Source organism: Podarcis cretensis (genome assembly GCF_951804945.1).
Source record: "Podarcis cretensis genome assembly, chromosome: 6".
Classification (NCBI taxonomy): domain Eukaryota; kingdom Metazoa; phylum Chordata; class Lepidosauria; order Squamata; family Lacertidae; genus Podarcis; species Podarcis cretensis.
Window position 1 is genome coordinate 67,387,351 of NC_137175.1, and position 24,464 is coordinate 67,411,814.

General features: G+C 40.0%; 1 protein-coding gene across 2 annotated transcripts in view; it reads right to left on the minus strand.

Annotated features, from left to right (window-relative positions):
- SLC44A5 (solute carrier family 44 member 5) overlaps positions 1-24,464 on the minus strand; it is a 164,713-nt gene that overhangs the window by 139,727 nt on the left and 522 nt on the right. The window lies entirely within an intron of this gene.

Consider the following 24,464-nt stretch of genomic DNA (forward strand, 5'->3'; position numbering starts at 1 on the left):
TCCACCTTTCACACTAATATTTATGCCTCTTCTGTGGAATATGTGCTACAGAATATTGTATTTCCGTCTTCTTTTTTTGTGACTCCTAAATATTAGTTGAAAATATGCACTTCTAAATGATTTATGATGGAACTATTTAATTTCAAAGCATTACATTATTATCCATACTCCTATGCTGGAGTTCCACAGTACCTAAAGGTGTGATCTTAGCTCTTCTGAATCGTTACTGAGTATTGTATGTTATTCATAGTGTTCTCCATTCAAGTGAACATGAAAACTCTTGCAAAAAGACAGTCTCTAAACCTACAAAAATCTCCTGGATCAAAATGACAGAGTGATAGAAAAAAGACACATGAGAAATAAATATAGCAACTAATGAACTGTTGTTTTGAAGAGTGAATGCACTTTTTCTAAACAGGAAAAAGCCAGTGTCACATTTGCTCCTGTGTTATTAGTTCTCATCCTTTCTTTCTTTTAATATTTAGGCCAGAAGTGGTAACAATTCACTCTAATATGCCTTGTATGGTTGCCAGAACACCTCAAACATGTATGCATATTGCTAAAAGCATTAAGACACATATTATTTATTTATTATATTTATATCCTGTCCTTCCTCTTAAAGGAGCCCAAAGGATGAACAAATATTTGATCTGTATGAAGCAGGAAAACAGCCAGTTCAGCAGTCTTACAATTAGACAGCAAAGGAGTGAAAGGAGAAGGAGGAGATCACAGAGGAGCTGTTGAACAAACACTTTAAACTGTGGTTTAAGATCTTACCTTGCCCCACACTGGGTAACCATGGTTTCTGGATTTGGATACAACAGGAAACCATGGTTAACTGGTGATCTCTGTGTTTAATTGTAGCCTGCTGAGGAGGGAGGAGGAATGGGGCTTTGTTCACAAGCGCAAGGCTCATTCACATCTCATCTTAACAAAACTGAGGATATGATTAGGGATTGAAAAACCAGTATATGATTAGGGATTGAAAATGAAATCACTAGTTTCATAATGCCCTTATATTCAGCACCGTAAATACTATGTATAATTATGCTTTTCCTATCCTTGATTGAAGGGTTAGAGCACCTTTCCTACAATGTAAGACTTAAAGCATTTCCGTATTTTAAATTTAGACTAAAGGCAACTTCAGGCAACTGGAGGTGGGGCAACACAAGAATATGCATATTGTGGAGGAAGTGAATAAATACAGTTTCATCACCCAATAAAACTGGTAGAAGCAGATTCAAGTCGAGGAAATGGAAGAACTTTTTAATGTAACATATAATTAACTTATGGAATTCAAAGCCAAAAGGCGTAATTCTAACTACAGTGGTACCTCGGGTTAAGTACTTAATTCATTCCGGAGGTCCGTACTTAACCTGAAACTGTTCTTAACCTAAAGCACCACTTTAGCTAATGGGGCCTCCTGCTGCTGCTACACCGCTGGAGCACGATTTCTGTTCTCATCCTGAAGCAAAATTCTTAACCTGAAGCACTATTTCTGGATTAGCGGAGTCTGTAACCTGAAGCGTATGTAACCTGAAGCATATGTAACCCGAGGTACCACTGTATCTCTAGCCTAGATGGGTTTAAAAAATAATCACACAAATTAATGGAACATAGATCAATAGGTAGCTACTGGACATGATAGCTAAGTGGATATTCTGTATTTAAAAGTTGCATACCTCTGAATGCCAAGTTGGGGGAGACAGACAACGAGGGAAGCTTGTTGCTTAGCATTCCACTTGCAGAATTCCAAGATGGATCTAGCTGGCCACTATAGGAAATGCTATGCTGCAACTGACGGACCCTTGTTTGTTCCAAAACAACTCTTTATTTTTCTTATTTAAGGAATTCAACTTTTGAGAAAGTCCTTTCAAAATAGCGATTTATGGGTGTTTCTAAAGATTTTCCATCTGTTTAAAGGCATGCTATATGTTTTCAGAAATAATATACACCAGATACCACTTCTGTATTGAAGTCACAAATTGCAAACCATAGGAGGCTGGCAACACACTGAGAACACAATATGTTCTAATGTTTCCCCCCACCTAGATCCCATGTAGTTATCCATATATTTTCACAGGCAAGCTGTTATGCAGAAATACAGATGCTGCATCTCCAAGTTATGTAGGGGAAATACCCGCTAGCATTCCTGCTGCCCATACAAGCATTTTTCACTGCAACGTAAAAAGGCAGCATTTCTTCAAAACAAATGCCTCAACATTCGGACAGTAGACATATTGTTCCGCAACCTTTTGATATACTGAGGAAATCTACTCTGCTGCCTTCTATGCATGGATAACAGCACAAAGGTCCACTGCATGTTGGTCACAAATAATAATGAATAGCCTTAAGTTACTTTAGAGACTAACACATTTATTGTATAATAGCATATATGTCCTTGCAGCAAGCCCACTTTGTCAGATGCAGAGCAATGAACCCTCTTCACACAGCATCTCATTGGTGATGCAGTGTGGACAGCCAAGTTTGTCCTTTCAGATTAGATATCCACATCATAAGGCAGAAAATCACTGCATGCCGTACTGTGAGGAAAATGCAAATTCTTATTCCTATAAAAAGAAATAAAACTAAAAATGGGGGGGGGGCAATACCTCATACAGTGGTACCTCGAGTTAAGAACTTAATTCATTCTGGAGGTCCATTCTTAACCTGAAACTATTCTTAACCTGAGATACCACTTTAGCTAATGGGGCCTCCCGCTGCTGCCGCGGCCGTGCAATTTCTGTTCTCATCCTGGGGCAAAGTTCTTAACCCGAGGTACTACTTCCAGGTTAGTGGAGTCTGTAACCTGAAGTGTCTGTAACCTGGAGCGTCAGTAACCCGAGGTACCACTGTATATTTACAGGTATTTCTTGAAAGAGCCCATATATGATTCTGTAGGAATACAAATATTTGAATTATAATTCTGATACCAAATGACTTGATCCTATGCACTTCAGAAAACAAAGACAACAAGGCATCCTCTATGCCAGCCACTCCTGGGCTTTAGTACAGTAGGATTAAGGATGCTACTATTTGACACTAACCCTGCTCGATCAACTGGATAACTCAGTTTGTTAGAACATGCTGCTGATAACACCAAGGTTGCAGATTTGATCCCCATATGGTGATAGACTAGGTCCTTAGGATCACTTCCAACTCTACAATTCTATGATTCCATGGATGTATTAAATTTTCCATATATTCCTTAATCCACCTCTGAACTTGATGACTAAATAAGCGGCTGAAACAGGTGAATTTAGGTATTAGTAGGCTCCCTAACTTAATGGAAGGGGGGGAGTCTAAATTCTCTGTGCTGGTGGCTTTGGCCAGAATTAGTATATTGAGGACTTGAGGGTGAATCCCATGGTAGATGTAGATGATCAGGTACCTCAGGTATCCACTTAAGTTTTACCGCACAGAACCAGTGTTGGAAATGGTGTTTAAGCCCACTGAAACACAGCTGTTAGAACACTAGGTTTTAACTGCATACAGTACCTACAATTATAGGCAGGTACCTCCTTCAATGTTACAAGGAAATCTTGCAATCAGCTGGCAGTGATCTGGGGTTACAAGGGTAATTGGTGGTACAGCAGTCTACAATTTGATAGTGAAAAGTTACTTATATGAGATATAAAAGGACAATTTGGCTGGGTTTAGGAGTTGACAGAACAACAAGTCAAGCTGAGGTCAGACCAAGAGGAAGCAGCTACAGGCTAGACTAAACTGTGGTTTCATTTACAGAAAGAAGTTTTCTTTAACTTCCCATCTTCCTGTAAATACTCTATCTCATGACCTAGAAAAGCAATTTTCCTGGCTCCCAGAAAGGGCATTATTCATTGATTACTATTACGTATTATGAACATATGTATGTTTACATAATGTAGTAACAGACATTGTCAGCAGTAACATATAATGGGCTATGTTTCATATATGCAAAGTCATTTACACATTTCCATTGATTACTTTATAACCTCCAAGAATCTACAGGAATAAAATGACAAGCAAATTTATGGATTGATGTGACTGGACACAAAATAAAATGCATTTATCCCACAGTTTATTGCCACTCTAAAGCAGAGCTCAATAAGAAGACATGTACAAGTTGCAACAGCAACATGTTACAATGATCTGTGCAAAAAGTGAGTGGGGCCATATTCTCTCTTTTTCCCAAGGAGGACTTGAACTCCTCCTTCCTAACTCCATACGCTATATGCAGTGAACTACTTGAAGCTGCTGCTGTCACTGTGCTTCTATTGCTTCTTCTGTCCCATCTTCATAGTTGCTTGGCAAGAGGGTATGTTCCTCTCTTGATAGGTTTTGACCCGTCACAGGAGAGCTATGTGGGTGATACGCTGTGTGAGGAATCCTTTTCCCCTGCTCTGTGTGCTGTGCTCATAAAACAGTGATGTTATGGAGCAAGAGGGGACACAAACCCTGCCTAGAGAGATGCCTGGGAATTGCTACGGCCATTGCTGCCTGTGCTACTGGGGCTCATGGAATCAGGGTGAGGTGACGCTTTGAGAGTTGTGCAGTTGTGCAGAACTCAACCTAGGTTAATGAGCTCCTTCTGTAAGCAGGCAGCATGTAGATGTCACAAGATTTGTGATTTTTTTAGTGGTGCTGCTGGATCAATGTCCGCCATTTCCCCAATATTTTGGAATTTCCTGATTGTGCATTGTGCACCCCACCCTGGGCTGACCATGCATTAGCTATTTCTCCAGCATACTCGTGGTGTATCTTCCTCCCACCCCTCTACCCAGTGAAATTGGAGTGTACAACTGCTCAGCAAACTGCAGTTTTTAAAAGATTTATAACACTTTTCTTCACATTGAAGCTGAGAAGTAATTTCCAACTGCCAGAATTAAAGGGAACTAGGGAGAATACCATCATCTATATAAAATTAGATGAGCATTTCACAAACCTCATCTCATACTTTCAAATTACTTATTGGGATAAACATTACAAGAATTCAAGTATGCTGGCCTGAGAGACATAACAGTTATTATCGTCTTGCTTGTTCTAGCTGCTGTCTAGATGCTAGCACAGATATCACATTGTATTGAAAGCAACAGAAGGGGGCATTCAGAGATATAGTTCATTGCCCTTTGTCAGCTACCAGCAAAGCCGCAGTACAGAGGCTATTTATCATTCTTTTGGAAAGGCCCAAAATAAATACAGTATTATTGCAACATTATTTGTTAGTCAGCTGCTTTTTTAACATACCAAGCACGTCCAAGAATTTCAGGGAGAATTGTAAGTGATGAAAAACCAATTAGTTTTACTGTACCACCCAGTACAAATAATACCACACAGTAATACCCAGAACTGCACTATTCAAGGTATTCAATTATCACCAAATACACTTATTGTGGAAGGAGGACTTTAAATATTTTTTAGATTGTTCTCTTGGAAGTAATGACTGGAAAACATGCAACAAGACTTCAGTCATTTGGCTGCTTCATGTGACCCCAGACCATAACACAGGGGCGAAGTATGACCATACCTAGGAATCACCAGTGCATTTCACTGGCTAGGTATATATTATATTTCTGTGGACTTCGGTAGGGCATGAAATTAGAACTGAGAAACCAGTTATAACAGCACGGAACATACTTCTATAACCAATTTTGCCAATAACATCACAGAAAAACTAATCACTCTGTTTAAGTACTTAAACGTTTTAATAGTTCAAAGTCAATGCAATTTATTTTATCACATTCAGTATGTCTACATTTATTTTACTGGGCAAATAACTTTCAACAATCCAAATCACACACCATTTTTGGCATAGTGAGTAGGCAAAAGCAGCAGAGTGGATCTCCAAATACCATTACCTATGTAACTGCTATTTTTAATACTTATTACCTTTGGAATGGACTGCAGAGCAACAGGAAGGAGCAGGAGAAGGGCTTCATGTTAACAGATGTGGGTGGTTATGTTGTGGCTTTGCACTTCAGGTGTGAGTGCACAGCAAACTGAGTACATTCGTATGTAAGTGAAGATTGATGACCAAGCAAGGAGTGATTACAAGCGCAAGAAGCATAATGAATCCATATTCAGCTACAAGTGTCCTACTCTTGACAGAACCCATGCATTTTGTTGAAGCAAAGAGATGCATAATATGCTTATATGTTTAATAATATGAGGAAAAAGTAGAGCTGCCTAGAAGAAAAATAAAAAAGCTTAAACAGGACTAAAAAAACAAATTAGACAAATTGAATGCTTATCGATTATTTGGGTAAGCCAATTCTAGTACATGAGACCCACTTTACACACTGGTATTAGCATAACAGCACCCAAAGGGCTTAATGACCTGACCTTTTCTTATACAAACACAACAGAGAGTCAAATAAAAATATAGAAGCAAAATGTTTTATTTAAAAAGCTCAGTTTGGTTTGTAGACATAGTATGATGGTTTGCACTATGATGAATAAAGTAATCAGTCCATATTTACAAATAGGTCCAGATAGATTCTGGACCTGATGTGAGTATGTTTCACAAGGGATGTGATTGCTTAGTTTCATTCACACAATTTCCTGTGAAATTACTTCATTACTGAAGGATTTTGCTTTTTGTCTCCCCAATCCTAGATAATGTTTCTAGATACATCACATTTTAACACATTGTTAAATAATAGTTTTGGTCTACCACAAATCATAACTAAAAAGTTGACAGTAATATCAGTATCACAGCAGTGCAATACTGGAATGTACAATACAATAGATGTGGCTGAATGTGTTTCAGTTTAATCTTGACTATCATTAAATTGACTGAAAAAGTTCTGCCCAAACTAAATGCCATGGCTACTGGTGGGAACCAGTTCTGATTGTTTGTGCAAAGCAAATGCCCATGAAACAGGTGATAAAAATCCACAGAGATATAGGCAACTAAGAAATACTCATGGCAAGCCCAATGACATCAACAGACTTGACAGTCTGTTACAACTACAGCTGCTCACAACAATTGGCTTCAATGGCTCTACTGCCTGATTTAGTTGGTTACCTTCCATAGTGATACAGGCTTAAGATAATTAATTTCTTAAAAGGCCAGCTCATGCCTTAAAAAATATTACTAGAAATTTGGGTGGGCTCAGGATTGGGCAGACATCATATACATAAGATTAATCACAAGCAAACTCCATCACAATGTTATTGAAGGCAGCCACCCACAACAAAGTAACACAAAGATTATTAGAGTGATAAAATCATCTAACAAATTAATTTCAGCATCACACAAAACACTGAAACTAAATGGGTTGGGGTATCAGTTAGTTGCTTCCAAAATATCATCAGAGAGGGAGTCTGATGGATGTGTAAAGGGTAACATCCTTGTAGCTGGCATTAATTAATCCAAAATAAGATCTTGTTTCATAGTCACTAAGGACAATTAAAATCCCCTCTTGACCCATAAATGTGTAGTTAAGACTCATTGGGAAAGGGGAAGAATCTATCCTTTAACCGCCTTGTTCCGATTACAACTGAGAAGAGCGGGAAATTTTCTCTTAAATAATAAAAGATGGAAATGAAGCCAGAACAAGAAATAGAATATACTACCTTCAATAGTACTCTAAAGTACCTACACCTATCCAAGATTAGCAAGGGAATGTCCCTCACAGCTCCCACAGTTTTTAGGAAAACCCTTTTTTAAATAGAAATCCCTCTGAGAGACAAAGAAAGATGTAAGATCTTGAATGAGATGGAAGATGAATGTGTGTGTGTGTGTGTGTGTATAACGGCGTTTCCGTGCACTGCTCTGGTTCGCCAGAGGTGGCTTAGTCATGCTGGCCACATGACCCGGAAGCTGTACGCCGGCTCCCTCAGCCAATAAAGTGAGATGTGCGCCACAACCCCAGAGTCGGCCACGACTGGACCTAATGGTCAGGGGTCCCTTTACATACATACATATATATATATATATATATATATATATATATATATATGAATATATAGCTGTTTTCAAATGATCAACTCCTGCCTTAGAAAGTCAGGAAGCAGATATGCTTGTACTGTATTCTGTGCCCATATATGAAGTCCCTTACTATTTGCTTCCTATGTGTGTCCCCACCCCGGCATTCCCACCTCCCAGACTTGTATGAAGGTGCTATGTTCAGATATATGGAGGCCACACACATCTTGGCTTAGATACTGTGCTGGAAAGTAATGATCCAAAAACAGAACATAGACTAGAGGTCAGCAAGATAATAAGAACCTGTCCCCACCCCCCAGGAGGTACTTGAACTACCATATCCCTGGCCATTGACCATGGTGGCTGGGGATGATAAAATTTGGAAGGACACAGATTTTCCATCCCTGATGAATCACCTATGATGGCCTGTGTGCTTGATAATCACACTGCTTTTTTCTTAGGAACCAACAAGAACAGGAAGCTTATTGATGGACCACAATGCCTGCCTGGAAAGGTGCGTATTGAGTCATAAATTGTCATAACCTACATAAGCATAAAGCTAGTTGGACTCACATTTATGAAAATAAACTATGAACAGAAGTAAAGTGCTGTAAATATTCAGTCCACAAATCATAATATATCCAACTTCCTTAGAAAGAATATAAGATTCAATTTCTTAAACATATTTATGATGCACTGCTATGAAAAGTGAGGCACAGCTCTGAAACAATAATACATACCTCCCCACCAGCTTGACACTGTTAAACTACAGTGATCAATAGGCATGAAATACTTTATCCAGTTGTTGTTGTTTTTTAAAAAAGAAAACATGGCAAGTATTTCAGAGGGGGAAAGTCTGAATACTTATGAAGCAGCCTCACTGATAAAAAACATCTAATGCTGCAGTGACACAATTAGCAAGCAGAACATAGCTACTACTGTATTCCAAAGCTAATGTTGGTTACTATGCAGCAGTTGTATTAATGATTATGCAAGTTAGTTCATTTGTAGCTAATCAATGGTCTCCTGAATTTAGTGAAATACTAAATATTTCAGTGAACACAAGTTAGAATTCACACAGAGAGAGGGAGAGAGAGAGAGAGAATGTGAAAACATCTATTTCTTCAAACTTCTGGGTGTGTATTTATTCACTTATTTTACAGAATTTGTTTAGCAGTGCTGAATTCGTGCTTATGTCTGCTCACATTCCTTGTGGCAGAGGGCTTCCAAGCTGAGCTCACATTATATGCATGTGCTATCTTCTAAAATACACACTCATTTAATAAATAAGGAGTTGAAAACGTTTCCATAATGGCCATGCTCTCCTGAATTAACAATTGGGTGCTTTGCAACTGACTGCTGCTTGAAAAAGAAATGTCATTGTCAAATGCTTTTTGTTTTTGTTTTTAAATTGCCAGCATTTTTACTCATCCAGGTTTGATTCCCATGCCATGGTGAAATGACCAAGTAAAATTTGTCCTGGGATATATATAAACTAGTGGGATAAAGCTTAATTTATTTGGCAAAATTTGTATACCCCTTGATTGTAAACACAACCTCAAAACATCTTCTAAATAGTTTCATCTTAATTTCTACCTGAAAAGAGATGATGTTTTGTTCTTTCATGAGACAGGAACAGCATGGAAGAAACAGAGTCTAGATTCTAGAATATATTCCATATGCTTGAAATGGGTTCATCTGAATCTTGTTGCTGTTTATAGGGAAGACTACCTTAGAGGCGAGGTGCACTACCAGTGCCACACCTGTGTCTTTTCAAAGAATGGTGGCCTTATAATGAGTGCATGTGGGAATACCCTGTTCTCTTCACAAAGCTATCACTATAATCAGCACCTTGTTGAACTTTCTGGGTAATGGAAAGTCTAATGTAAAATGCACATGATGGGTAATGTCACCTGTTGAAGCCATAACAGAGACATTTCCTGTGAACAAGCTTCACTTAAGTGCATCTGTGTGTCCTTGAAACCTACAGAAACCATGAAGCCACCTGTCATGTATGATCTAGCTGAGATTCCCACATTGTAGGAGGTTGTACTAGATGACCCTCGGGTCCCTTCCATCTCTACAATTCTGTGATTATATGATTCCGGGCTGAATGTTTATTTTTATTTTTTATTAAATTCGTTAGCCACTTTATCTTGCCCAGGGCAGCCCAAAGCAACATGCAGCCAAACAGACAGACCCCCACCAAACTGCAGAGATACATTAAAACCAAGAGGGAAAAAGAAATGCAATAATAAAACATCCCACTCACTTCTACAAGGTGTCCATGTCCATGGCTACATAGGAGAGGATTTCTACATGTTAAAATATATGTCTGATGTATTTGTTCAGCCATTTGAAATCATGAAATAGGTTTGTCCCCTTGCCCTTCTTTTTAAAGTGGAAAATTACAGACTACACGCCATTGCTATTTTCAGTATCTGGAACCTGTTCTATACCATGCAACTGTTACAGCTGCTGATTGGCCCCTTCTATCAGCAATTTTGTTGTTGCTGCCAAATCCCCTGGCAAGGAAGAAATCAAAAAGCACTCCTTGAGTGCCACTTTGAACTCAATGAGGTATCCCTGTGGTATGATGTCTTAACACCCAACTGTTTCTGAAGATATTCTTCCACTCTGAAGAGAAACTGGCTAGCCTCCCTCCCACTATGATCTGTGGGAAGGGGCAGGCATGAATCAGTCACTCTTTCTGTTCCAGGGCTGGTGGCTAGAGCAGCTGCGAAACAAAGCTTGCTTTGTTCTTGCTTTCTGATTTTTAGCCGACTGACTGAAACTTGGGCAGACTACGCTCCTGATAGCAAAATCTCTGCTGCCCTGGACATTTCCTTGGAAACAAAAGGAAAACTTTGGGGATCGCTTTTAAATTCCCACTAATTTAATGTTGCATCGTGCTACACCAAATCTCTGAGTGGTGCAAGATACCAAGGGGTTCCAGACGTTTACCCAACGTTTGTGTCTTCTTTTGGAATGAGGCACCGTGTATACTGTGGTGTCCTTATGATATATGGTTTATTTCCACATATATCTTGTTTCTCCCATACCTACAGTCTTTGATTCAATGAGAAGTCAAATATTGGTCTGACTCTCTCTCTAGCTTGCTGCTTTGCCTTTAGCTCCCATCACTGCAAACTCTATGCCCTAAACTCTGGCTTTCTTCTTCGAACTAACCACAAGTCTGGGGAGGGGGCCCCACCTGCTTTCAGTCTTCTTTGTTTCCCTTAATGGCCCATCACCCAGGCTGGTTTATATTTTCATACTTGCTGAATCCAGGGGTTAGAAGGGTCTTAAAATACAGCCCACCCCCCTTGGCCCAACTCATGACATCAGTAAGAAGCTTATCAGTGATTGTCCAAATAACCTTTTGCTAGAAAAACTATCAGGCAAGTCCTAGGTCAAGTCTTGTCCAAGCCAGAGAGTCTTCAAACCATCACTCCTAATGCCATGACACAAATTTTCAGTCAGTCCTAATTTATGCTGGCATTAGCCTTATAAGCAACCACTCCTGAAAGCTTGTTAAATACAAGCTTGATCCTTTCATCTTCCTGAACCTGAGCTCTGAGATAATCTAAAAGAAAGGTGCTCTGGAAAAACAGGAACATGCGCATGGGCACCTTGAGAGCTGTAGCTGAGGTTTCCAAACTTAGATTCACAGCACCGTCCAACTTGCAGTCTATAAGATTCTTAGACTGAATATGGATCCCACTTGGAGAACATAATTATTTAACAACGTGGCAAATTCAGCATCCATTTTTAGAGCACAAAAATGTGCTGGCCTGGAACAGCAGGACCAGTTCAGATGCCAGGGCAAAAGTTGTAGCAATCGCTTCCAAAGAAAGTGCCTTCACAGAGGAATATTATATATGTACACAAGTCTGCAAAAATGTCTGTGGAAAAATATGTTGCACTGCAGCAATGGTGATAAGAAGTAAACATGTCCTGGGCTGACAATGACAAAATTGTGTTGTTCTTGTTTCATCACAGAGAATAATGAACTTTCATGTTCCAAAACTAATAGGTAATTTTGCTGCTGAGAGGGAAAGGCTGCAGCTGTGGTACATCACTTGTAGTATACACAAATCCTTGATAAGCTTCTTGTCTCTTAGCTGCATATGAGATTGTGACTGATGACTACAGAAATACAAGCTCAAGACTGATGGCATTAAAGTATATGAAGCACATTTAGCATTGTTACTGATGATGCACTTGATGATGCAATCATTTTTGTATGCCTCCTGCATTAAGATTTATTACACATTTTTCACCTACGCTTTTCATTTCCATCCCTCCCCCACCCAAAAATAATGCTGTGCTGTCAAAAGTAACAAAATCACCTTATTTCAAGGTCTATTGATAGTGTATTTTTCTGGTTTGGCCTACGATCTTATACCTACTTACCTGAGAGTAAGTCCAACTGAACTCGATAGGAGATGTGTATGGGATTGGACGGCACAATGTATAAACCCTTCCATCCCTGTAACAGCACAGGGTGCAACAAATTTAACAAAAGGCATAATCCATAGTGTGGGCAGCTCCAGCCAAGGTTAAAAAGAGAAAAGTTATGAATGTGTTTGAATGCTCCCTGCTGAAATCAATGGGACTTAAAATAGACCCTAACCCACATATGCTAGGCTGGGTCATCCTCTTAGTATTTCAATATTAATAAAATACAAAACATAGAGTACTTGAAAAAGCACATCCTTTTCCAACAAAAAGTGCTTTGCTCCATTTTCAGATAATGCTCTGGCGATCTTGTAGTGAAAGCAGGTTTCAGAGCCCAAAACAGTCCTTCTCGCATGCTCTTTGCAGCTTGGTGCTGTGTAAAGGACCAATGGAAATCTGTGAGCTAAGGCATGTTTAACTCTGCACAAGATCATGCTAACACCAGATGCACTGAAAACAGAATGGCACTCTGCTTTATTTCTAAAAGTGCATATACTCAGAACAACGTAGGTGTTTACTTCATATATACCAAACCTTAACCTTGCCATTCTTAAGCTATCATATGTGGGAAGTTGTACTTCTTTAGTAAGATATTGAAGTTCACCAGTTACTACAATGGAACATGAGGTGAGGGAGAGGGATGTCTCCAATGTATGCAGGTCACAAGCTAAACATTATTTAGAAATATATAGCTGTGTGTGATTCAGCAGGCCCTGTCCACCACACTTTTCACAGAGATGGATACCCAACAATGCAGGTAGGACATTGTAGGTAGAAACTGGTAATCAGATGTTTATGGCCTCTGAACATGAAACAAACTCATTTACTGCTGTTATGGTGCTTAATATTCATACATCTATCCTTGACAAAATTATCTAATCCTTTTTTTAAAAAAAACTATGCTAGTGCCCATCACATCTGTCATAATGATAATCATGCTACAATATTTACGTGTTAATTATGCACTGCAACCTTCCAATTTATCTGTCACTATCACTGAGTGGCAAAGTGGTTTTCTGGGAGTTGCATAGAGAAAGATCTGTATTACTCGTGTAAGCTTCTTAAGTCTGAAGACCACCTGTTTCTTGTATAAATTGCATGTCAGTTAGAACTTATCAGTCCAAGAAGTATGAAAAAACAAATGCTATTGTTTTGCAAAGAAGCCCACTGTTAAGTCAGGCTATTTTATTTAGAATGTGCTTCTTTATTAAAAGTCCTATAGAATTCACACACTGGGTGGGTTTGCATGTTGTGGTAAACTGTGGCTAGTGGTAAACCATGGCTGCCAACCTTATTCCTTTACATTGGAGATCAGGGGCAAAAAACCACAATCCTTGACTTAACCTCATGTCGAAACCCAGGAGTCATGGTTTGTTTTGCTCCAAATAAACCATGATCTAAAGATATTATTGGCTTACCATTTAACCATGGCTCGCTGCAATGTTCAAACACAGCTTTAATAGGAATCAACTTGTCTAAAACAAAATAATTTCACAAAAAAGTGCAATATATGTATGTATGTACATTACAAAGTCTGGATTAAGCCTGTTATATTTATTGGGATTTGTAAAACAACAAAATTTAGATATAGAGATGTGCATTTATGTACAGTGCACATTGGCAATATGTTGGCCATCTACTGAATGCTATAATAACATCCAGGGGTGCCAACTTGAATAAAATATTGAGGGGAGCAGGTAGGCCCTCCCCTGCATTATCAATCACATGATGCGGCACACACACACCATTTGAATAGCCATGTCCATCAACTTTGGAAGGGACCAGCCCCCTCAAATACTTTGGGGGGGGGGCAAATGAACATCAGCCCTTAGCAGTTGGCTCCCATGTTAGCATCTAATTTGTAGATTAGCCTTCTGCCACATATTAGCACTTTTGGGGAATAAAGAAGCAGAGGAGCTCAAAACTATTCTCCTTTCATAGGCACCTAAGCAGAGTAGTGTATGTACATGGGGCTATTTCCATACTGGTACAAAACAAACTGTGAGAGGACCTGAGGTCCTATTACAATGAATTAGTTACACACCGCAAGTCCAGTTATAATAAGCTCACAATGACTGTCCAATGGCAGGCTCACATGATCTCTTCTTTTGGTTTGGGGAACAGAGAACAAAGCCCTAAGTATAGATAAGTATTAATTAGTCTTATATTAATAAATCAATTGATTAATGGTGGCTCTGTTATATTTACTGAATTGTTCCATTTCATATAGGGTTTGATTGTTTTTGTTACACTGTTGTTGTTGTTTTATGGCTCCATACATGACTGTTAAAACATTTAGAAAAGTCTACTCTCAATAAACTAATCAGCATTTCATAGAAATGCAACAATGATTGCTTTTGCTATTCAAATCAGTACAAGGAAACATTCAAATAGGCAGATAAAGTGACTGTCTAGCTGATGGTGAAAAAACAATGCAAGACTGAATGGCGTATAGCTAACATGGGTTGACACCTGCAGCTGTACAGTATTCCATTTCTCTTTATGCCACCAGCATCTCACCTCTCTATAAGGATTGCCTCCTGTTCAGAAACTGGGTATGCAATCGTTCAGCAGCTGTGTACAGCTTAGCACAGCTACTCTTCAGATAGGTTGTGAGCTTCCATTTGTCATCATCAGCTAACCTGTACACTCCCAAAGTACAGTATACAATTACAACAAATCAAAACAACTGACCATAGTTAAAAGCGGTAGAAAAACAAATATGTTTGGGGGTAGGAAAAATAAAAACACTGTAGAAGGGTTAGAGCACGCTTCTACAACTTGGCGCCCTCCAGATATTTTGAACATGCTGGCTAATGAGAAATGCAGTTCAAAATGTTAAATTGAAGAAGGCTGCTCTAGACTAGAGAATAAAAAGGTTTTCACCTGATGTCTAAAAGACAAAAAATCTTGGGATGCAGCCTGTTGAAACTGTATTGCCTCACATAAGTATGGGGCTGGGGGGAAAAAGAATGCCCCTGGCCAGCGCTGTCCGGAGACACTTCCGGGTCACGTGGCCAGCGTGACATCGCTGCTCTGGCCAGAGCCAGAGCCAGAGCCAGAGCCGCACACGGAAACGCCGTTTACCTTCCCGCTGGTAAGCGGTCCCTATTTATCTACTTGCACCCGGAGGTGCTTTCGAACTGCTAGGTTGGCAGGCGCTGGGACCGAGCAGCGGGAGCGCACCCCGCCGCAGGGATTCGAACCGCCGACCTTTCGATCGGCAAGTCCTAGGCGCTGAGGCTTTAACCCACAGCGCCACCTGCGTCCCCTAAATCACCCTGAGGCACATGTAAAAAACAATTCATAAATTAATGAATAATAACTTAGTTATTTGTCCTGCATTTAAGTTCTGCCATTTCAGCCACATTCTGCTCAGCAAATTCACACAGGGCCAAACGTATGCATTTTGTATCTTTTTGCTGTTTCTTGCATTTAATGATTTTTCAAATGGAACAAAAACTTTATTAGTCGCCGTGGCCTTTTGTGCACAGAGAAATAAGAAAAACCTTCCTAAACATTGATTATTTCTATGTCAATAATTCTTTTGAACTTTCAGCCTTAAAACAATGTAGCTTTGCTGAGAATAATCCCACTCGGTGTGACTTCTCATGATTACAAATGTTGCCTGTGTTCTTAAGTATTTGCATAATTAAAATCATAACAGCATCCAAAGTACAAACAAGATAATAATGTTAACAAAACTGTACATAACCTGTCATTGTACCAAAGGCCCAAGTTTATATATAAAAATTTAAATATAACAGTATTTCCTGTTTTATATGCATCAAAATATATACAGTTTATTCTATGCAAATATTCTATATATTTTAAGATTATTAAACATATATATTTTAAGATTATTAAACATGCAATAAAAAATGATACATATTTATAGAATATCTTAAGATAGTTTCTATCTGCATAATGCTTTGTTGAAGTCCTTACTATTTAGGTTAAACAACTCTAAAATACATATTTACAATATGACTATAATATATCCAAAATGTCATTGCATCTTGTTGTATCTCATTTTGCACACTTATAGGAGGGATTTCTGTATCTGGTCCTTTCAATATAGCCTTTCAGTTTAACAATGAGAAAAAGAATAATCCAGCAGCCAAATCCTGCTTGGCATAATTCCCAGCTGCCATGAATAGGATGCAAAACCTTAACAAATTGAAAAGTAAGCCAAGAGAAGCTGTGAATATACGCATATTTCATGATGAACATGTTTATTTGTCTACGTAATATATAATATTGCTCAACAAGTTTTAAATGTGGTTATGCTTTGAGCTATACAAAGTACATCAGATACGTACGAAAAGTAAACACACAATGTTAGCCACAATTAGGATTTTTCAAATGTGAAAGTATTTTATTGAAGCTCAACATGAGAAACACATAGAACTATGTGGCAAAGAAGTAAATACTGTGAAGGTGTCCCCATTACAAGTGAGGTCCCAATGACTTCTCACATACCAGTTGGTAATAAACAAATTGTGATCAGTGGGCAACCAAGGCTACAGATCCTCAAATTCCTGCCTATAGTTTCCAGAGTAAAAAGTAATAAAATTACACACTGATAGTCATAAACTATTGATGAGGAGGGAAATAAGCAAAATGAATAGTTTACATACATGTACAGTAAACTAAAAGCAACCACTTTGCAATGGAACCACTCTGTGGTGATTCCAGTTCTGCTTGGATAATACCTGGGGAGTGTTCTTCAGCCCTGTGGAGCCTTTAATTTAAATGCTGTTTAACATCTACATGAAACAACTGAGTGGGGTCATCTGGAGTTTTGGAATACATTGTCAGCAACACGCTGGTGACACGCAGCTCTATTTGTCTGTCTCTCCTTTACATCTGCAGGTGAGGCAGTGGATGTGCTGGACTACTGTATTTCCCCAGTAATGGACTGGATGAGAGCCAACAAACTGAAACTCAATCCAGATAAGACCAAGTCACTGTTAGTGGTTCCCTAGATGGGATGGATGGGAGGGTTGCTTGCTCTTGATGGGGTTATACTTCCTCTGAAGGAGAGGAAGCTTGCGGGTATCTCTGGATCCTTCACTGTTGTTTGAGGCTTAGGTAGCCTCAGTGGCGCAGAGTGCCTTCCATCAGCTTCAGCTGGTAGCCCAGCTGCACCCCTATCTTGTCAGGGATAGCCAAACTTATACTTGCTATGCTCTAGTAAACTCTAGGATAGATTATTGCAACATGTTATTATGTAGGGCTGCCTCTGAAGACAGTCCAGAAACTTCAGCTGGTGCAGAATTTGGAGGCCAGGTTCAGACCCTCCAAGTGTCCCTATTTTCCAGGGATGTCCAAGATTTAAGAAAGCCTTCCCAGTTTCTGATTTGATCCCGGAATGTCCAACTTTTCCTTAGGATGTCCCTATTTTCATTGGAGAAATGTTGGAGGGTATGGAGGTTGCTCACTGGTGCAAGATGAATTTAGCATATAATGCCAATCCTGACATGACTGCATTAACTGTCAGTTATTATTGACCTGTAAAGCCTTAAACCGCTCAGGACCACAATTCAGGACCACATATTTACACTATGTGCAAGGTGATTATTGTTTTTATTGTATGTATTTTTGTGCTTTTATATTGTAATCCTCTGTGTGATCTTTGGATGAAGGACAGTATAGAAATTTAATTTAATAATAATATGAATATCATTAGAATCTTGCAAGCTCCAATGAAATAACCCATTTCCTTTCCCATTTTACAATTCAGGACTGGAGCTAAGAGGGTAAGTTGCTTACAGTAATTCTCAGCTGGGTTTTGCACCAATACATCCATTTTTATTTCCAACAGTTCACCTATTGATTTACAAATTACTCACATGCCATTTTTATTTCAGAAAAGAGATCTTAACAAAAAGTGTATTTCTATATTTCATGGATCTTCTTCCCTTTCATAGAATCATAGAGTTGGAAGAGACCACAAGGGCCATCGAGTCCAACCCCCTATGTATTCAAATGTATTCTACTGTGAAAGAGGCTTATAAAGACTTTTAGGTCATGTTTAAATGCATTGTACCAAACAACCATGGCACCAACTGTACCACCAGTTAAATGTACCAAGCATCTATGGTACAAGTGCTTGATGATAAGAGAGAATAGAAGATAGAACTAAAGAGAATCATTCTGATGTTATGGTACCAATTATTGACCCGCTATAAATAAGCACAAATATTCTTGGCTCATGAAATTAGGGTGGCCTAAATTTGTATAAATGATCAACTGTCAGTTCTGTATTTGCAACTAGAAACTGATCAGAAGTCAACATGGCATGCATGTAAGATTAAGAAGTAGTATTACTGTCATCATCAACAACAATGTGATTCATATGCTCAGCAAATGATCAGCAAGATCATTTTGCTGATGTAATTCCAATCATGGCCAGCCAGGGTCAGAGCAAGTGTGTGTCAGCTTAAATCAGTTTAGTCCCAATACATTGGTTAGAATAATTCATTTTGAATAGCTTGTAGATTGAGGTCTGCTTTTATTCTTTTACTTCTCACAAATCTTCCCTTTGAAAGTATCATGAAATATTTATTTTTTGTACCTTCTGAAAAGACGTGTCAGCTATTCAGATTATTTAAGTGCTGGGGACTATTTCCAAAATTTTATGTACACACTAATAGCATGTGTAACAAAAAAAGCAATGTAAGAAATTGCCCTGCATGGTCCTAAGTAACTGCATTTTATAATATACAAAAAGCAGCCTGTAATTACACTGATAGATTTCTCCCTACAGTGCCAGCTGTATAAACTTTGCTTTGACAGAGGCATATTTCTTTTTCATTGAGTTAGTACAACAGTTTACATCTAAGGAACATTAAAAAGTTGCAAGGTATGAAACATGGGGAACTAGTTATGTTCTATTGATTAAAGAATGTAGGGAAAGGGGGCATTTATTATAGACATTTATTAGGGGGAGGTAACTGGTAAAGGAATGTAACTTAGATAAGAGAGTTCAAGCAGCTTTACCTCATCTATTTCATTTTAATCCCACAGTTTTGAAGAAGTGGGGCAGCAAAAGCAAATCCAGCAAAGTCAGAGCAAACATGACTTTTAAATGTGCTGAATGTGGATATCCCTTGCAATGAAAAGGATCCGTGGAAGGGTTTTCTACTGATGAGTGAACACTAATTTGTGAATGAGGAAGCTGTGGGGAGGGGGTGACACTTCCATTGAACAGTAGGAATCTGTACTTCCCTATGTACTCCATCCACAGAACCAGGAAACAATATCTGAAATAAGATATATAGTGTTATGAGTTTGGGCAGTGAGAGTAGGCTGTACGCAGAGACCCTTCTAACCCCTGGATCCAGAAAGTGTGAAAATATAAACCAGGCTGGTTTCTGGATTAGATGATCACCTGGGTGATGGAGCATTAAGGGAAACAAAGTGAAAGAGGCTCTGTGCAAGACAGCAAATGGGTGTGCCCCCCCCCTTTCAGTTAGTTAGAAGGACAAAGCCAGAGTTGAGGTCTAGAAGCAAAGCAGCAAGCTGGGAATAGCCTTCAATCCAAGGTTACAACTACTGGAGAAACAAGACCCTTTTGGGGTGTTAATGCTGTGAACCCCTCCACCATAGGCTCAAATCGTATATTTGTGTAAATAAACCATATATCATAAAGACACAACAGACTCTGCTGTGCCTTGTTCTGAAGGAAACACAAACTGTGTGTAAGTACCTGGAACCCCTGTAATCTCGCACCACTTTGGAGACTGGGGTGGTGAGCGTCACGGGTGTTAGAAGTTTTAACACTTGCTGGATCAGGGTTAGAAGGGTCTTTGAATATGGCCTACTCACACACACCCAAACTCACAACAGTATCATAGTGTAAACAACATGCTTCCACGTTTATCAAAGTCTTCTTCTGTGCAGCTTTAATAGCCATTAGTGCAAATGGTCTGGGACAAAAGAACCTAAGAAAACCCCTGCTTGATTAGGTCAAATGCTCATCTAGCCCAGGATCCTATTCTCACAGTGGCCAACCAGATTCCTTTGGGAAGTCAGCAAGCAGGACCTGTGCACAGAAGCACTCTTCCCACTTCTGATTCTCAGCTATCTAAAGGGGCTTCAATCAAGTTATAGTGATGAGATTCATTAGTTATTGTAACAAATATAAAAAGCATGTTTTTAATGCCAGAACTTTTTAGCTGGTAAAAACAACAAATGGTTTCAAATGGCTTGACTCTTAAACTCTGTTGAGCAGCCAACCATTAACATGGTTTGCTTTTCCTTTGCAATAATCCAGAACTTTGCATGCTATAGCAATAATATGGGAAGCTACTTGAAATATTTCAAATTAAAAAAAAAACACCAAAACCATTCCCTTCTGAACTCCATTGCAGCTGAACTGAAAGTAAGAGAAAGGGTTAAAATTGCTAGATAGCTGGTATAATCTACTTGGGATTCCAATGCTCTCAATGTTTGTCAAGACATTACTACTACCCAGTTCCAAGCCACGTTTTAATTCAGCATTCATCAGTTTCCTCTGGAAATGGCCTTCAGCTTTTCCTCTATTATTTTCTTTGTAGCCTTGGAAACCACCTGAAAACACACTGTGGAGCAAAATTTCAAATTGCTGCTGTGGAATTTGAGAGAAATTGGATGTGGGAGGTTCTAGCAGGGGAGCGCAGCTATCGTATACCCTTGACCGAAGAACGGTACACTCCTTCTATCTGGGATGGTCGTCCTCTTCCACCGAGCGCGCATCGGGGGGGCCACTAGGTGGCGCATCGGAAGATGGCTGACAATAACATCTCTCCGACCCACACGAGGTAATTTGGAGGCTATGATGGGGGTAATTAGCCTCCTTAACCCCCCCCCAGGATTATGGGGGGGACGGCCCTTGCCTGCTGTGCCCTATACCACCCCCGAATTTGTGGGGGTGGGGGCACTAGGCACAAAGCCCTCCTGTGGGATTTTCGGCACTCCTCGACGCCGTCCCCGATTCGCGCCGCTGGTTGCAATGATCTTTAAAAGAAATAATTTGGATATGATTAATTGCACATACATCAAGGAAAAAGGGGAGTAAATACTGCTGACAGAAGAGATCTCTGATAACAAGACAACAATAAAATATGAGAAGAACGTCAAGATACGGTAATGACTGAGGGGGGAGGGGGGGAAAAACCTGCCTCTACCTTTTTATGTGATTTAACAAAAATCCCCCTCCCCTAATGAGTCAGAAATTAAGGACTTAAGCTGTGGATTTAAGGCTGTGTGGAGATAAACTTTCAATCCAAAGCAATGTTTCAAGATGGAGCTGGAAAGCTAAGAGTTTTGGAGTGACGCAGTCAGGAAAAAATGCCGTTCGCCATTTTGTGAGGCATTGTGGGAGCTCTTGGGTCTGGGAGGAGAAAGAGAGAAATAGAGTTGTTTACATATCGTGAATCAACTCCTCGGTGGGACTTAAGAGCGACAAATGCCAAAATTTACGATGGATAAAGTGATGTTATCTACGAAGGAGATATATGGAAACCATCTGGACTTAGTGAAGGAACGGGAAATCCACACAGGATTATTACACTTGCTATCGGCTTAAGGAGACTAACAGAAGAGATCGTAAAGGAAAAAGAGAAATTATACGAACAAGATATGATGTGGCAACACCAAGATAAGACTGGATAGAATTATGAACTTTGTTTGGACTGATTGGGACTGATTTGGACATTAACGCAGTAATAAGAAGATGATTTGAATTCCCCTTTGGATCTTGAAGTATGGGTTCCCCCAACAAAATTTTAAAATTTGGCTTTGTAATTCGGAATTTATATGATGTGATTTAATTTGATGTGATTGGCCAGTTAATAAAAATTATTTAAAAAAAAAAAAGACAGAAATTGGATGTGATTTATTTTTCAGAAGATGAGGCTGAGGAAAAGCACTATTGGTCTCATCTGCTCAATCCCCTGGAGACCGTCTTTGCATGAAGGGAAAGTCCCTAATTTGCTGAGGATCTGAAACCCATCCACTACCCTCACTGGTTTAGCCAGCCAGTTAAAGCTGTTCCCAGGGTGTGGCTGCTGTTGGGTTCTGACAGCTTCCAGGAGCCACAGGTGACAGCTGAGTGCAGGGTGGGGGACCAAAGGTGGACAAACTACCCCAGAAGAGGTACTACCTTCCCCCCAACACCCCATACATCCCAGTAGTTTTGTAAGTTTGCATAATTCATCAGATCTCATGGCTTCTCCTACACAAAAGGAGGCAATAAGATTTGAATGAACATTGTTTATTATGTGTTGTATGGTACACCATCAGATAGTCACACTGACACAACACTTTTTAGGTGTCACACAGAAGATGTAAAGTAACAACCACCATATTCTTGTGACTCAGTTCTCACTTCTGGTACGTCTATAGCTGTGTGATCACACCACATTTTAAAGTCTGTTTCTCAGTTCAGATATCTGCTATTCCTTAGCATATTTTAACAGCTTCATATAAAACATGGACATATCGATTTCCCCACTGCAGTAAACCAAAATGTACTGTCCCTGTGTTAAATTAAATGTGCTAAGCCCAAGGGTAAACATATTTCAGAAGATACTTTTTGGGAGGGAACTGAGTTTGGTTGGTTGGTTGGTTGGTGTTGAGCTGGAAAAGGGATGTGAAAGGAAAAAAACGGTTTCAGTAGCTTTCATATGTTTTAAATTGGAATTTTATTAGATTTTGAAAGTACTAGTCTGTTACTGTAGACACAAATGGCTTAGCTGCTCTGCAAAACATCAAAGCCTCCAAATGGCATGGGATGCATAGAAAAATGCTCCAACTCTACATTCTCTAACTCCAGCTCCTTATAGGTTTACTTATTCCCCCTTATGCACCACAACACACACCATATTAACAGTACTCACCTATATCCATTTTTTTTTTTTAATTTGGACACGGAAACAGCAGTCACAAATGGGGTTATTTGTTTATCACTACAGCACAACAGCCTACAGTCTCTAGTTCTACATCTCCATTACAGGCATTCCAAGTCCTTAAAACACAGACCAAATTGTGCATCCTTGATTCATTGGGTCCCCTCGAAAATAATCACCAGTGCACACCATATATTTAATGCACAATTAAAGCTCATTATTTGCCTCAAATAATCCTGGGAACTGTAGTTTACCCCTCAGGGATCTATGGTTCCTAGCACCCTTAACAAACTACAGTCCCCAGCATTCTTTGTGCTTTAAATGTACACAGTTTAGACATGACATCCCTCCCCGACCCCACTGCAACTCTTGAGTCTAGTCTCTCCGGCTCCACACTAAGCCCTTACAGCTCAGCCTCAGCAACACATTTCTCAGCCTAACCTTTTATTCAAATCCCTCCTGCTCCTGCTGATACATCCACCCCACAAATCCAACACCCCAGATTCCCAAGTCGGAAGCATCCCTCCAAATAGTCCTGTTCTCCCAAACCCAACCCTGACACCGTATTCTCGCCATATCTGCCTCCAAATCTCTCGTCCTTAACTCCTGGCGCAACAGGAGAAACCACTTCCCGCCTCCCTCCCCAAACCGAGGAAGCAGAGTTGTGTGTTCAGCATCACCACCATCATTTCCTCCTCTTCCTCTTCTGGCTCCACACAAATATAAATAAATAAATGTTGCCACGGTGCTAATTTAAACCCCCTTTTCATCGGGTGGTAGAAAGAGAGGTGACTGACAAGCCCCAGCTGCCCACACCAAATCTCCTCAGCCTCGGCCGAAGCTCCCCAGCGCCTCGCACCCCATTTCCTGCCCCATCCCTCCCCCTCCCCAAATGTCTCCCTTCGCACCTCGTGGCCACAAGGAGCAGTGCTCCGTCCTCCCCCGGGAGGGAAGACAAGGCGGCGGCGGTGCACCTGCCGGCTGCCTCTCCCCCCCCCCCCCCGCGCGCTCCTCTCTTCCCGGTTACACGACCGTGAGGGAAGCGGCAGAGCAGCGCCTTTTGCCCCGGACTTGCCGCTTTCGCCGTCGCTCCGCCAGCCTCAGTCAGCCCCAACTTTCCGACCTCCTCAAGGGCGCAGCAACAAGCCGCGCTCGCCTGAGTGAGGAAGGGAGAGAGAGAGAGAGAGAGGACGGGAGTG